Below are 11,909 nucleotides of genomic sequence, written 5' to 3' on the forward strand. Positions count from 1 at the left end.
TTTTGTTTTTGGTGTATTTTGTTTTGTTTTTAGTGCATTTTGTTTTGTTTTTCGTGTATTTTGTTTGGAAGTCGGTTTTATTTTTTATTTTACTAAAATGTTAACTGTGAAGTTATTAGTTTGAAATTTTGACATGCATGATTTTCAATGTTTTACATAATATTTTTATTGCAAAAACACAAATATAACATTTCTAACTCACATCTAGTGAAAATACTAGGCGATTTCTTTTATCGTTTGTAAATGAAATTTTACTTGCAACAGCGATTTTAATTAATACGGTATTTAAGTCCGAATGATATGTTATTTGTTCTAAAACAGAGGTATTATTTATAAAATTTGATATCAGTAAATGCCAGTGGGAGTTCGATATGAGCGCGCTGGCCGCGGGGGGCTCGGTGGCTGCGGCCGTTCGCCTCACCTGCACTGTCTAAGGTAAAATCATGAATTTTCAATAGTAACCGGAATACATTACCTTGCTCTATCGGATGCTCTATTTTCGACCAGTTAATTCTATTGTGCTCAATGCTATTTACAATTCATCGACGATAATGTAATCTCAAACAGTACAGTACAAATAGTCATACTAATATTATAAATGCGAAAGTTTAGATGAATCGATGGATGTTTGTTAGAGTTTGCAGCCTAAACGGTTGAACAGATCTGGATGAAATTTCGCGTAGATGTAGAACATAGTTTGGAAGAACACATAGGCTATTTACTTTTGTTTTTTTTTATTCCGTGTGGATGGAGTCACGGGCCAAAGCTAGTTATTAATAATAATAGAGTTTTTCAGTTGGGATGCATTTTTCCACGTAGGGGCGTGAGCTAACAGGTTGACTGTCAGACGTTTTAATGTACATTCCGTAAGGTGCATTTCCGCTGCGCAACTAATGGAAAATACAGAAAAATTCCTATGTAAGCGAGTTTATTACATTTTCTGGGACGCAGCTTTAAAACACGTTTATTGCATCAAGCCCACAAAACTCTGTCGTGTTACAAACATTATATTGTATTCTTAAGATGTTTTTCAACGTTATTATGTTGGGGATAAAGTTGTACACACATGACATCATATTTTCATTTGTAATCTTAAGAGTTATTTTAACTATACCAAAATTAGATGTTGCTTTCTTCATACGTTTAAATATTTACTTATTAAGTATTGCACATTACCATGTCTATAGTTTAGGTCAGTTTAGTGTAAAGTTTCGTACAGCACGGCAGGACAAAGTTAGCTGGCGTAATGTATTTCATTTGCAATTGAAAATTCATGAATGTTCCCTAGATTTGGGACGTGCTCGGCGTACGTACGTACGGGAACAGCTGCGCGTCTCATTAATTCAGTATTGCGATGTTTTGGCCTCGCCACGGGCACGGCCACCAGCACTGCACACCTCTTTATTTTACACATGTTTTCTTTGTTTTATATCGTGTTGAGCAACATTGTTGGAGAGCTATGCCATAGAAATAAACAATGAGACACGATACTTTCAACATTACCTAATTAAAGTGATACGGATTATCTTAACTATGTCTATATCTCACTAACTTACGGCCGCGATTCCGTCCGCGTGGAATTAAAAAAATGAATACATTCAGACTATATTCAACATTTATGATAAACTAGCTGTCGCCCGCGACTCCGTTTGCATGGGATTAAAAACAAAACTGAGTAGCCTATGTATTCTTCCAGATTATCCTCTACATCTATGCCAAATTTTATTGAAATCCGTTCAGCCGTTCAGGGTACAAACTCTAACAAACATCCATCCATCCAACTAAACTTTCGCATTCAAAATATTACTAAAAAGTGTGGTATATCCAGTACGTTGAATTGAAGGGAAACTTCTAGAGAAAGAAGTCAAATTAACCAAGTGCAGAAATTGGAAATAGAAGTAGGTATACAATTTTAACGTCGCTCATAAAAGTCGTAAATACGAGGGGTTGCAGCCGCGCTCTGCAGCTTGCGTATTGATAATTTTTATCTCACGTGCGCTTTATGTTTAAGTGATAATTTGTGATTTAACTTAGACAGTTGTTCTTTGTACAGTAACGACTGACTGACTGACCTGAAATTAAAAAGCGTCAATTACATTACGCGCACTGTTTTAGTAATAATACAATTACATACTGCACGCTTAAAAGTTTTCTACATAATGCATGCTATTAATACTTTTAGAGCTTTAAAATATGAATATCTACAATTTTGTAAATAAATTTCATGGGAATTGGTAACAAAAGATGAGTTGTGTTTAACAAACAACAAACTTTGTTAGCTACGCCGCGCCCCACCGCGCTGCGCCACGCAGCTTCCGGCGATAATTAAAATTAAAATGAAGTTCACGAATTAGACAATAATAAGGGGGTGGTTTACAATTCCAACTAAACTAAACTATACAGTTAATTATTTGGGAACAACAGACACTAGATTGTTAAGGGAAACAATTTGTTTTTCTGTTATTTTTTTGTATAGATTAAAATTTTCTGTCAGAGCAAAAAAAAACAATATATGTAATATTATAACTCGCTGTGAAATTAAAAAAAGAATTTAATTAGTACCGTATTTAATTTTGCAGATTATGTTCTACGTATATGCTAAATTTCAGAGAGATAATGTTGAGCAGTTCTATAGAAATTTAGTTAACAAACAGCCATAAAAACTTTCTCATTTACAATATTAGTAAGATTATTCATTGCACTTTGTAAATACATTAAAAGTTTACAAAAATAGCGTAAACTGAAGATCAAATAACAATATTGGGAAGTTTCACCGGCCTCGGAAAGTTGTGGAATATATTTTAGGTACGAGTCTTAAATCGACTTCAAGCTTTATAATTTGTTCTCTTCTTCGGCGAGGAGATTGAAACTTGCTATAAATTATGCTGTTGAGTTCTTTCTGGTTTAGATTGTTCACAAACTTTACTGAGATAAGCGCTCGGCCGATTCGAATTTCAAAAATCGCACATTTCAAGTCGTTAAAACATAATTTGCGTTTTTACTGATTGTAGAATCCAAACTATAGATACTTAAGTATTTATCACGCGAAAAAGCAGGCAGGTCTATAGCAAAAAAAAGGTATCTTAAATTAAATTAGTTTTCAATGAGGCTTGCATGTTGCTGCACCACAAAAACACTTAGCGGATCAGCGCGTTGCGGAAACATTTATACGGTGGCGTGAAATTTGAGTTGCTCGTTAGACAGCCGGAGTCGGGGTATGAGCAGCGTGTTGGCAGCCCGCGACCGCTCGCTGATAATTATCACCAGCACGCCATTGTACCGTAAATAGGCGCCATCTTTAACTGCAATTGTTATTGTAATGAATTTGCAGGACAACTACAAATAAATCTTACGTTTATTGATATCTGTAGATGGGACAAAAGGAGAAAAATTACGATACTTTGGAGACTACATAGTCCATTAATAGTACTGTCTACCCAATAACTAAAAACTCACCTCAAAACAATTGAATCGCGCATTTTCTATAGTCGACTATCTATTTCAAATGTAAACGAAGAAAAAAGCATAAACTTCTATATCAATTTAAACAAAATAGCAAACAGTTAAAAGAGTTTCGAACAAAGAATTTAAAAAAAATCCGTCTCCACGTTATTGCTGGCGTCCGCGCCGGACAATAGCTAAAATTAATTGTAGTTTTAAAACAACGCTTGTTCTCGCGCTATGGTTGTTTCGTTTGTAATTAAAACTTAGAATTCTAGCGTTTTAAGTTTATTCAAAGTATTGTAGAAAATAATTCTCATAGTTCGAAAGAACATAATAGTATAGATATTTAGTATTTGTACCCGACGTTTAATTTGGCGCATCGGCAACAAGCGTATAGTCATGTGAAAATATTCGCAGAAAGCTGCCCATTACTACGTCATCAAAAACATTGCTTGAAATAATTTCACCACCGTTCTTGCCAATTCCAACTAATAATGAGTTTTGTTTGTTTGCTAATAATCACAATTATTATAACTTAACATTGCTTAGATAATTATTTTAATAATGTTGTAAATTCAAACTAAATAAAACATTTTCTGAAGACCAGCCGTAAGTTTGTAAAATAATTGCTCTTTGTAAAATACGCTATCTAAATTTTAGACTTCAATAGAAAGTTAATATTATTATGAAAGTTCTCGCTAAAGGTAACAGTTCAAGTCAGATACAAAGTTTTAAATTGACGCGAAGACACCGAGCTCGTTAAAGGTAAATTAAATTTGTATACATTTTATTACTATTAAAAATTAATAACTAAAAGTACCCAAATAAAAACACACTACACAATTTGTACGTAGAAATATACACCATCAACTGACCCAAGTTTTTAAGTTGATTTTCTTTGTTATAAGAACAATTAAGGCTTTAACTATTGTGTTAACGTGCCGTGTAAACTTACTCCGCCTTAAATTGTTGTATCTGTAAACAAGTATTTTATCATAGAGCAAGGCGAGTGCAGTTCGTGAAGATAGATGGTGCTAGGGTTGTAAGAGATTGTGCGATAGGGGGCAGTCGGCGCACGCGATCGCGCCGCGCCCTCTAGGATGCTCTTTCTATTTGCCTTCACCGATAGCAATAAGTAATGGGCTTTGGCGCATAATTGTTAGTTTCGTTACAAGTTAATTGTGGTGTTAGCTAACATGAAAGGAACAGGCGCGAATAAATCATAGGTCATGACAAGGAAAGCACGGCCTGCATTGTGGAATTACTAAGTTGGAATTTTAACATGGAATTTTTAAGTTTAAATAATTAATTTTGTTTTTGTTTAATGCGCCTATCTCGAACATCGTCATAAATACCTACACGACCAGAGAATTCTTATTAATACGAATAATCCATTAATACGTTTAGATGATTATTCCAATATCATTTTATAAAACATAGTTTGTTCACCGTAGCATAATAGAAAAAGTCAGTGAAAGAATAAGGGGATTTAAAAAGTAAATTGGAACCGTTCCTTGTGTCGAGTCAAATTAATATGCAGCGAGTTTTCATTTTGCGGTAAGAAAGAAATTGAAAAATTCCCGAGACGCGTTGGCGGGGCGGGGGCGCGGCGGGGCGGGGGCGCGGCGCGGGCGCTACAATAATGCAAAACTACAAACTTGCCTCACGAACAATGCGATAAACTTTTGCACAGAATATGGCGCTCATAATAATTGATAAGTACAATAACAATGAAATCTTATAGTTTCATAGTACAGCAACAAACGTTATTAAATTAAACGTGTAATGCTTTGACCAATATCTAAATTATAATGCCATTTTAAATATATACAAAGAAGTAATTTGTAATACGTAAGTATAAACATTTAAGAAGAAAAAAATACTTCTGCCTAAGGAAGTATTCGAATATTAAAAGCTCTTGCAAGCTTCCAAATCGACTCGGAACTTTTTAACTCATTATTTCAGTGGAACGTAGAAGCGGAAAGTTTTACCAAATTATATTCACCCTTTCTGTTTCTTTTGTATATTACATTTTTAAACTTTTTAAGAAAGGACAAGTATAATTAGCTTTAAATATTTAAGTTTATTTTTAATTCCGTGATAAAAGGTTGAATATTTTGTTATTCTTTGCAAAACTGTTCAAGTCTTTTTAATTTGTTAAAAGTATTTTAAGTCTGTTTAACAAAACCTTCAAAAGGAAAGTCTAAAGTAAATTGTCGATCATTACCATGAACTTTTAGTTATTAGACAAGCTACAAACGGCTTCAATGCTTCAGCGGCTTGTGGCGATAATAGCGCGGCTGCGGAAAGACCCTGAACTAATGGCGCTGCGCACGCGACGATGCATCATTAAAGATAAATTCATCCGTTGACATGTTAATTGAATAAGTTTTCTAAGTTACTAAGTTAACATGAGAAACTTTATTTTAGAACATTTAACAACATAGACAAAAAGCTTTCACAACTATTAGCATGTCAAAATTAACGTAAATTTACTGTAATTGTCGAAAAAAAGCCTTACTCAGTTATGTTTTAAAAACTTAGCTTACTTCTAACTAATATTATAAATGCAAGAGTTTATATGTATGGCTGTTTGTTCGAAGGTATCTCCAGAACAGCTCAATGAATGGCAATGAAATTTGACACAGATGTAAGACATAGTCTGAAAAAACCCATAAACTACATACTAAGTTTTAATTTAAATTCCGCGCGAATGAAGTCGCGGGCAAAATATAGTTAGACATAAATGTAATAACTTAGTTAATTAAAATGTAATTCCAAAACGTACCTGATTCAGACAATAGCTGGCGAGGTGTTTCAAGTTGTCACGACTAAGCTCATATATCGTTAACTTTTTACCTTAAACAAGAGCGACGGCGCGCGTACAGTCGCGTACAGGGAACTTTGCGAGTGTAATTAATGCCATCCATTGTGTCGCGCCTGATTACGAACCCGCCTCTATGTTCTGCAGTGTACCCACACAGGGCTTTCTAGTGTTACATATTATATTAAACAGTCAGCGCAATAATAATCTAGCCTAAAATCTGATCAAATGGAATTCAATTCGCGTCCACAAAAGTGTTTCAATTCAAATTACTGGTTATAAAATATTTGAATTATATATATCTGTTCCCAGTAGTTACAGTGACCGCAAGACTTGTAATTAATGAACGAGTAACTCACCTACTTGCATGGCAAAGCAATTGTAAAGAAAAGCACGCGACCCGCCTCGCTCGACATCCTGATTGTTTTTGTGGCTTTAGCAAGGTAAAATAAAGGTAGAGAGGATAATTATTTCTACATTTTTGTATAGTTCTTCTAGAAAAAATCTTAACAATTGTCACGTCTCGCCAACTTATGTCAAGTTAAATCGGTCATAAAAGTAGCACTAAGTATATCTTACTACTTCATAGTAATTAAGGCATGCAGCCGAAAATTCTAGTAAAACCTTAGTTAGATCGGTGTATTGTAGTCGATGCCGCATCGAATTAATATGCGATGAGGTTGTACGTTGTCGCGCGGAGAACAAAGAACTGGCGGCTCTCCGGAGACAGGCTGGGCTCCACTGTAACAGTTAACTCGACATTGTTAACCTGCGAAACATTTTACTTTGCCTTTATAATTAGTGTAAATATTACAATAGATAAAAAAATCAATACAACTGTCTTGTACGGTGTAAAGGGATTTAAATATATTTTTTCCAATGTTGGAATGTAAGTAACTTTCTAATACATAAACTTTACTCTTTAATTAGTAACAGTTAATAAACTCAATCAGTTCAATTTAAAAAAAATACTTTATAAGTTGAATATTATTATTAGTTACCAAATAACTTCTAAAACGGATTTATTTCCGTTGGTGGACGTTTTGTCAGAACAAAGCTTACGCCTGTTACATTTGCCTTCGTCATGATCAGTTGGAAGCCAGGAAACCGAACACTAACTTTTTTAATTTCACTTCCAAATTTTGTTCGACATCGAAAGTTGAGTATAGGAGCTTTTCAATAGTTAAATTAAAAATTCTATTTTCAATAGTATATAGACGATTATTGCTTCAAAATTTATTTTACGACTACAAACTATTGAGTAAATTTTAATAACTTCATGAAATATGTTGGAATTCAAGAGTAAGAAAATCCTAGAATCGTGTTAGGAATTAAATTCTTCGAATACAGTAAATGTATAATTCGTATTCTTAACAAAGTGAGCCTTTCTCCGCATTATCGACGCCGGATAAATTCAGACCACTAAGTAATTTATCCGAAATTCAAATGAACCACTCTACATTCGGATGGGATTTAAAATAAAGACGCTATTACTTCCTGTTTGGGAGGCGACAAACAACAACGAGCGTGTCATAGAGTAGTGCAGCTACAGTGCTGGCAATAGGTAAAATATGACATGCTGAATAAGGAATAAAAATAAGTTAAGTCTAAATAATGAGAAACTTTTATGTGGCCGACTTTTAACTGAATTAACCAATTGTTATTGAACTGGCAGTAGGGATGTAAAGTACTATAAATAAATATAATTGTAAACTTCAATTTTCATTTTAAGAGTAAATCGCTTTGTCCAATGAAAACTTTAATTACAAATAACCCTTCAAAGTCTTGTAGATGTGCAATAATTGCTCAAAGCTTTAAGGTTACATCTCTTCTTGGTAGTTTTATTCTATGACAATGAAATAAGAGGCAGTGAGAACAGTGCGGGGCGGGGGCGGGGGCGGGAGCTGTGCGACGTCGCTCTAATTGTTTCATTGCCGGCGCTGAGGGAAGTTACGAGCGCAATGTTATTGTTATTTATAAATAAAGCTCTCTTATCGCCGCTGACGACGCTGCTCGCCTTCAGCCTTCAGCGTTCAGCTTTCAGTGTTCAGTGTTCAGCATTCCCACAAAGTGATCCCTGTACTTGTTTTCTCTGTGCAGACTTTGTAGTTTTATTTGTTCGTAAAGATGCAGATTGGCTTAGAAACTGTGCAACGCGGTATGTTTGAACTTACTACATAAAATGTTGATTTCTAATAAGGAATATAAGCATAAAGCTACGTGTTTTAAAATTGAAATCGTAAAGTTTAGTTTTAAACTTCAATATTTGACAAATTGTCAAGATAATGCTACAAGATTTGCATTTAACTGCATATAAAAGGAATTACGACATAAAAGTGCTCTTTAACTAAACTCGGAAACATCTATAGCGAGTTAATGACAATAAAATGAATGCGAGCGAGAGGGCGGGCGGCGCCGGGCGGCCGGACGACTCGCTGTGACGTCACTCTAATTGTTTCATTACCGGCACTAAAGGAAGTTACGAGCATTCGCTTCTCATTGTTATTTATACATAAGCTCGCTGCTCGCTTTGCTGTCGTTACGACTTTTCTTATTTAAATTTAACTTTGACTTTCTATTCATTGGCATGCGACACCTCTCGATTATTATCAGAAAATATTCATACGTTATACTTGACTTATTAGTCCCCTGTGTGGCCATCTCTTAATTTAAATTTGGAACACTTCTTAATACAATTTTCAAAAATGCATTCACGAGGAAATCGTTGATATAAACAGCTTAAAGAATTTAATGGAATAACGAAAAATTTAAACATTAAACTCAATATAAGTTGGGAACAATCGGTTGTATAGTCTGTGTAAATGTATTCAGGCGACCGCTGCGCTGCGCCAATGTGATAATAAATAAAAAACGTAACAAAGAAACGGGAGAAATATGAGCGGGGTGCACCGTTAAAACAATAAATGTTCCCGCACAAAAAGCGCTGCAGAATGATGCGCCGCGCCTCGGGACCTGGGACTCGACGCCGGTACTCGGCCACCGAGACCCGGCACCCGGACTTCGCATAATATCACGCTCACTTTTATAACACATGACATGCCACTACTACTGCAGTTATACCGAAATAAAAACTCATTTATTCCCCACCATTACTTTTGATCCCTTGTTGCCACTCTATAGTTGAAGTTAGATTTTACAAGTTCAGAGTTGTAAGGATGTAATCGTTTTTACTGCAGCAAAGTGGACCGCGTGATAATTTGATATCAGTCAAACTTTTCTTATTAAAAACATATATTTACAAATATTATAAATGTGTTAAGATAGATAGATGGATGTTTGTTAGTTTGTAGCCTAAACTGCTGAAATTTGGCATAATTGTAGAGCATAGTCTGGAAGAACATAAAGGTTACTTGCCTATGTGTTTTTTAAGTCTTAGTCTTAAAAAGCTAGTCTTTGCATTTAACATTACACACGTTTGTTAAATTTAGAGCTACATATAAGTTAGAGGATTGAAAGGGTTAGAAATTATCTTTACAGAATAACACATTTGTTAATCTCATAAAAGCACATAATTTAAAATGTGACATATGATAGTTGACGTAAAAGTCACACAATAGTCAGTAAACTCTCAGCAAGACTTCATTATATGAAGTGAAAAGCGAAAACCGCACAATATCCGCCTCCTCAAAGCAAAGATGTAGTTCACGTGAGTCCGCTCTCAGCAAACAAAGTAAAGTCGAGATAAAGACTGAATTATTCATCCGTATCGAACAAACAACTGGGACTCGACTCCTAAACCCGATAGTTTTTCCTCTCGACGCTTTATAAATTCATGTTTCAATCTGTTTACGTGGAGTTGTAGATATTGTGACGACTCAATTGTCATAACGTAATAACGCGGTGCAATAATAAAGTGTAGCTTGGGAGCGGTACTGCCAAGTCCTTGGAGAAACTCGGAATTTCTTGTGGCGTAGTACAAATTGAATGGACCCAGCACTTTTCTCATTTGATCTTACAATTACTGTCTCTATAAATAAAACTACATTGCATCATTTTCAACTTTTTAATTTCATTTTAAATAACCCTTTAAGTAAGAGACATTAAATTCCGAATAATGTAAAACTACAATGCCAAGTTATTTTTTAGAAAAAGCAAAGAGATTTTAAGTGAAATAATATTATGCTTCCTCTAGTAGCTTTTCACTTGAAGCTCTCCGTTTTATCCCATTTCATATGTTTATGTTTTGCCTTTTATCGTATTCACATTTCGCATTTTATGTGAGGCGCATTGTTTGCTTACGAGAGAAAAGTGTTTTGTTCCGTAAATTGTGTAACTTTATTTTTTGTTTGATTGAATTAACTATGTTATTAATGATTATTATTATATTGTACCTTATCATGATTTATTTTCTAATAAATGAACTGTTAACGTATGTATGTATGACATAGTTACAGGGCGGATAAACAAAAGGTTAGAGTTTGTAAACTCTTTTGTCAGCGGCGCGTCGTTCACACGACGCGAGCAACCTTGTTAGCAACGAGTACCGTTTTGGAACTACGATTGTTGCAATGCTCAAATATATGCTGTATGGGTGCAAGTTTTTTCAATAAGTTAATTAATTAACGTACAATAGAATTTAAGTGTAATAAATCTGTTAAAAACTATCGATTCTGGCTACATTTAATGTTCCTTAAAGTAATTTTTAATTATAAGCTTTATTTTGACTTTTTTATTTGCAGATTTAAGCAGAATTAGAAAATCTTCACAGGAGAAGTTGACTCAAAGGTAACAGCTGTGCAAACGGACAAGCAGCCAATAATCCGCTTATAGCCGGTGATTCATTCTGCCTGCAATAATACAACATCGAATAATACTTTGCAAGCCTTTCCTGTCTTTGCATAAATTGAAAAGATTCTTTGAAAATCGGGAATCAAGGGAGTGAAACCAGTAAATGTACAGTAACACAAGACAGTATTTTGATATTTTACTGTACTTATATTAATACTTTAACCGCTAGTTTATTTTCATTACTTAATTATCCAAAGATTATTAAATTATTAAAAGTATTTTATTGACCGTTTTATATTGAAATATAAAATTTCAAACAAATCGTTTGTTTGCATTTGCGCGGACGTGCTAGGTGACGAATCAATCAATTTTGAAAAATCGCTACATTTTTATTTGGCAGCATTTCATCACAAACTTTGCACATGACGTACAGAGAGCGCGCGGCACAAACAATCGCTCCAGCCTTACGACACGCGCCACTTTTATTTTAAAACATTCTCTTGTTTTTAGTGCAATAAAAAATCTATTCGGTGATGAACTCTTCGATGGTAAATGACGACGCCCATCTTGAAGTTAGTGTAACTATACCAATCAGATACTTAGAAAGTCTAGCTCGGCTCATAGAGCATAAATCTTCTCTAGAGTAATATACAGTGCCCGGATCAGCCGACTCTCCCGGCCCGACTGTCTCGGCTGGCTGGCGTAAGGAGTGGGCAAATGTTACGGAACGAGCTTTTGTAAAGAATAAAGGCAAAATAAAAGTAACGCATTTACGAGACGAGGGTCGCAGTTGTTTGTTCGATACGGATGAATAATTTAGCGCTTATATCGACTTGAGTTTGTTTGCAGACGCCCGGGGACCACGGAGAAGCAGACAGAAATCTTTAACTTC

Source organism: Papilio polytes, unplaced genomic scaffold, assembly GCF_000836215.1.
Source record: "Papilio polytes unplaced genomic scaffold, Ppol_1.0 DF823991.1, whole genome shotgun sequence".
Classification (NCBI taxonomy): Eukaryota; Metazoa; Arthropoda; class Insecta; order Lepidoptera; family Papilionidae; genus Papilio; species Papilio polytes.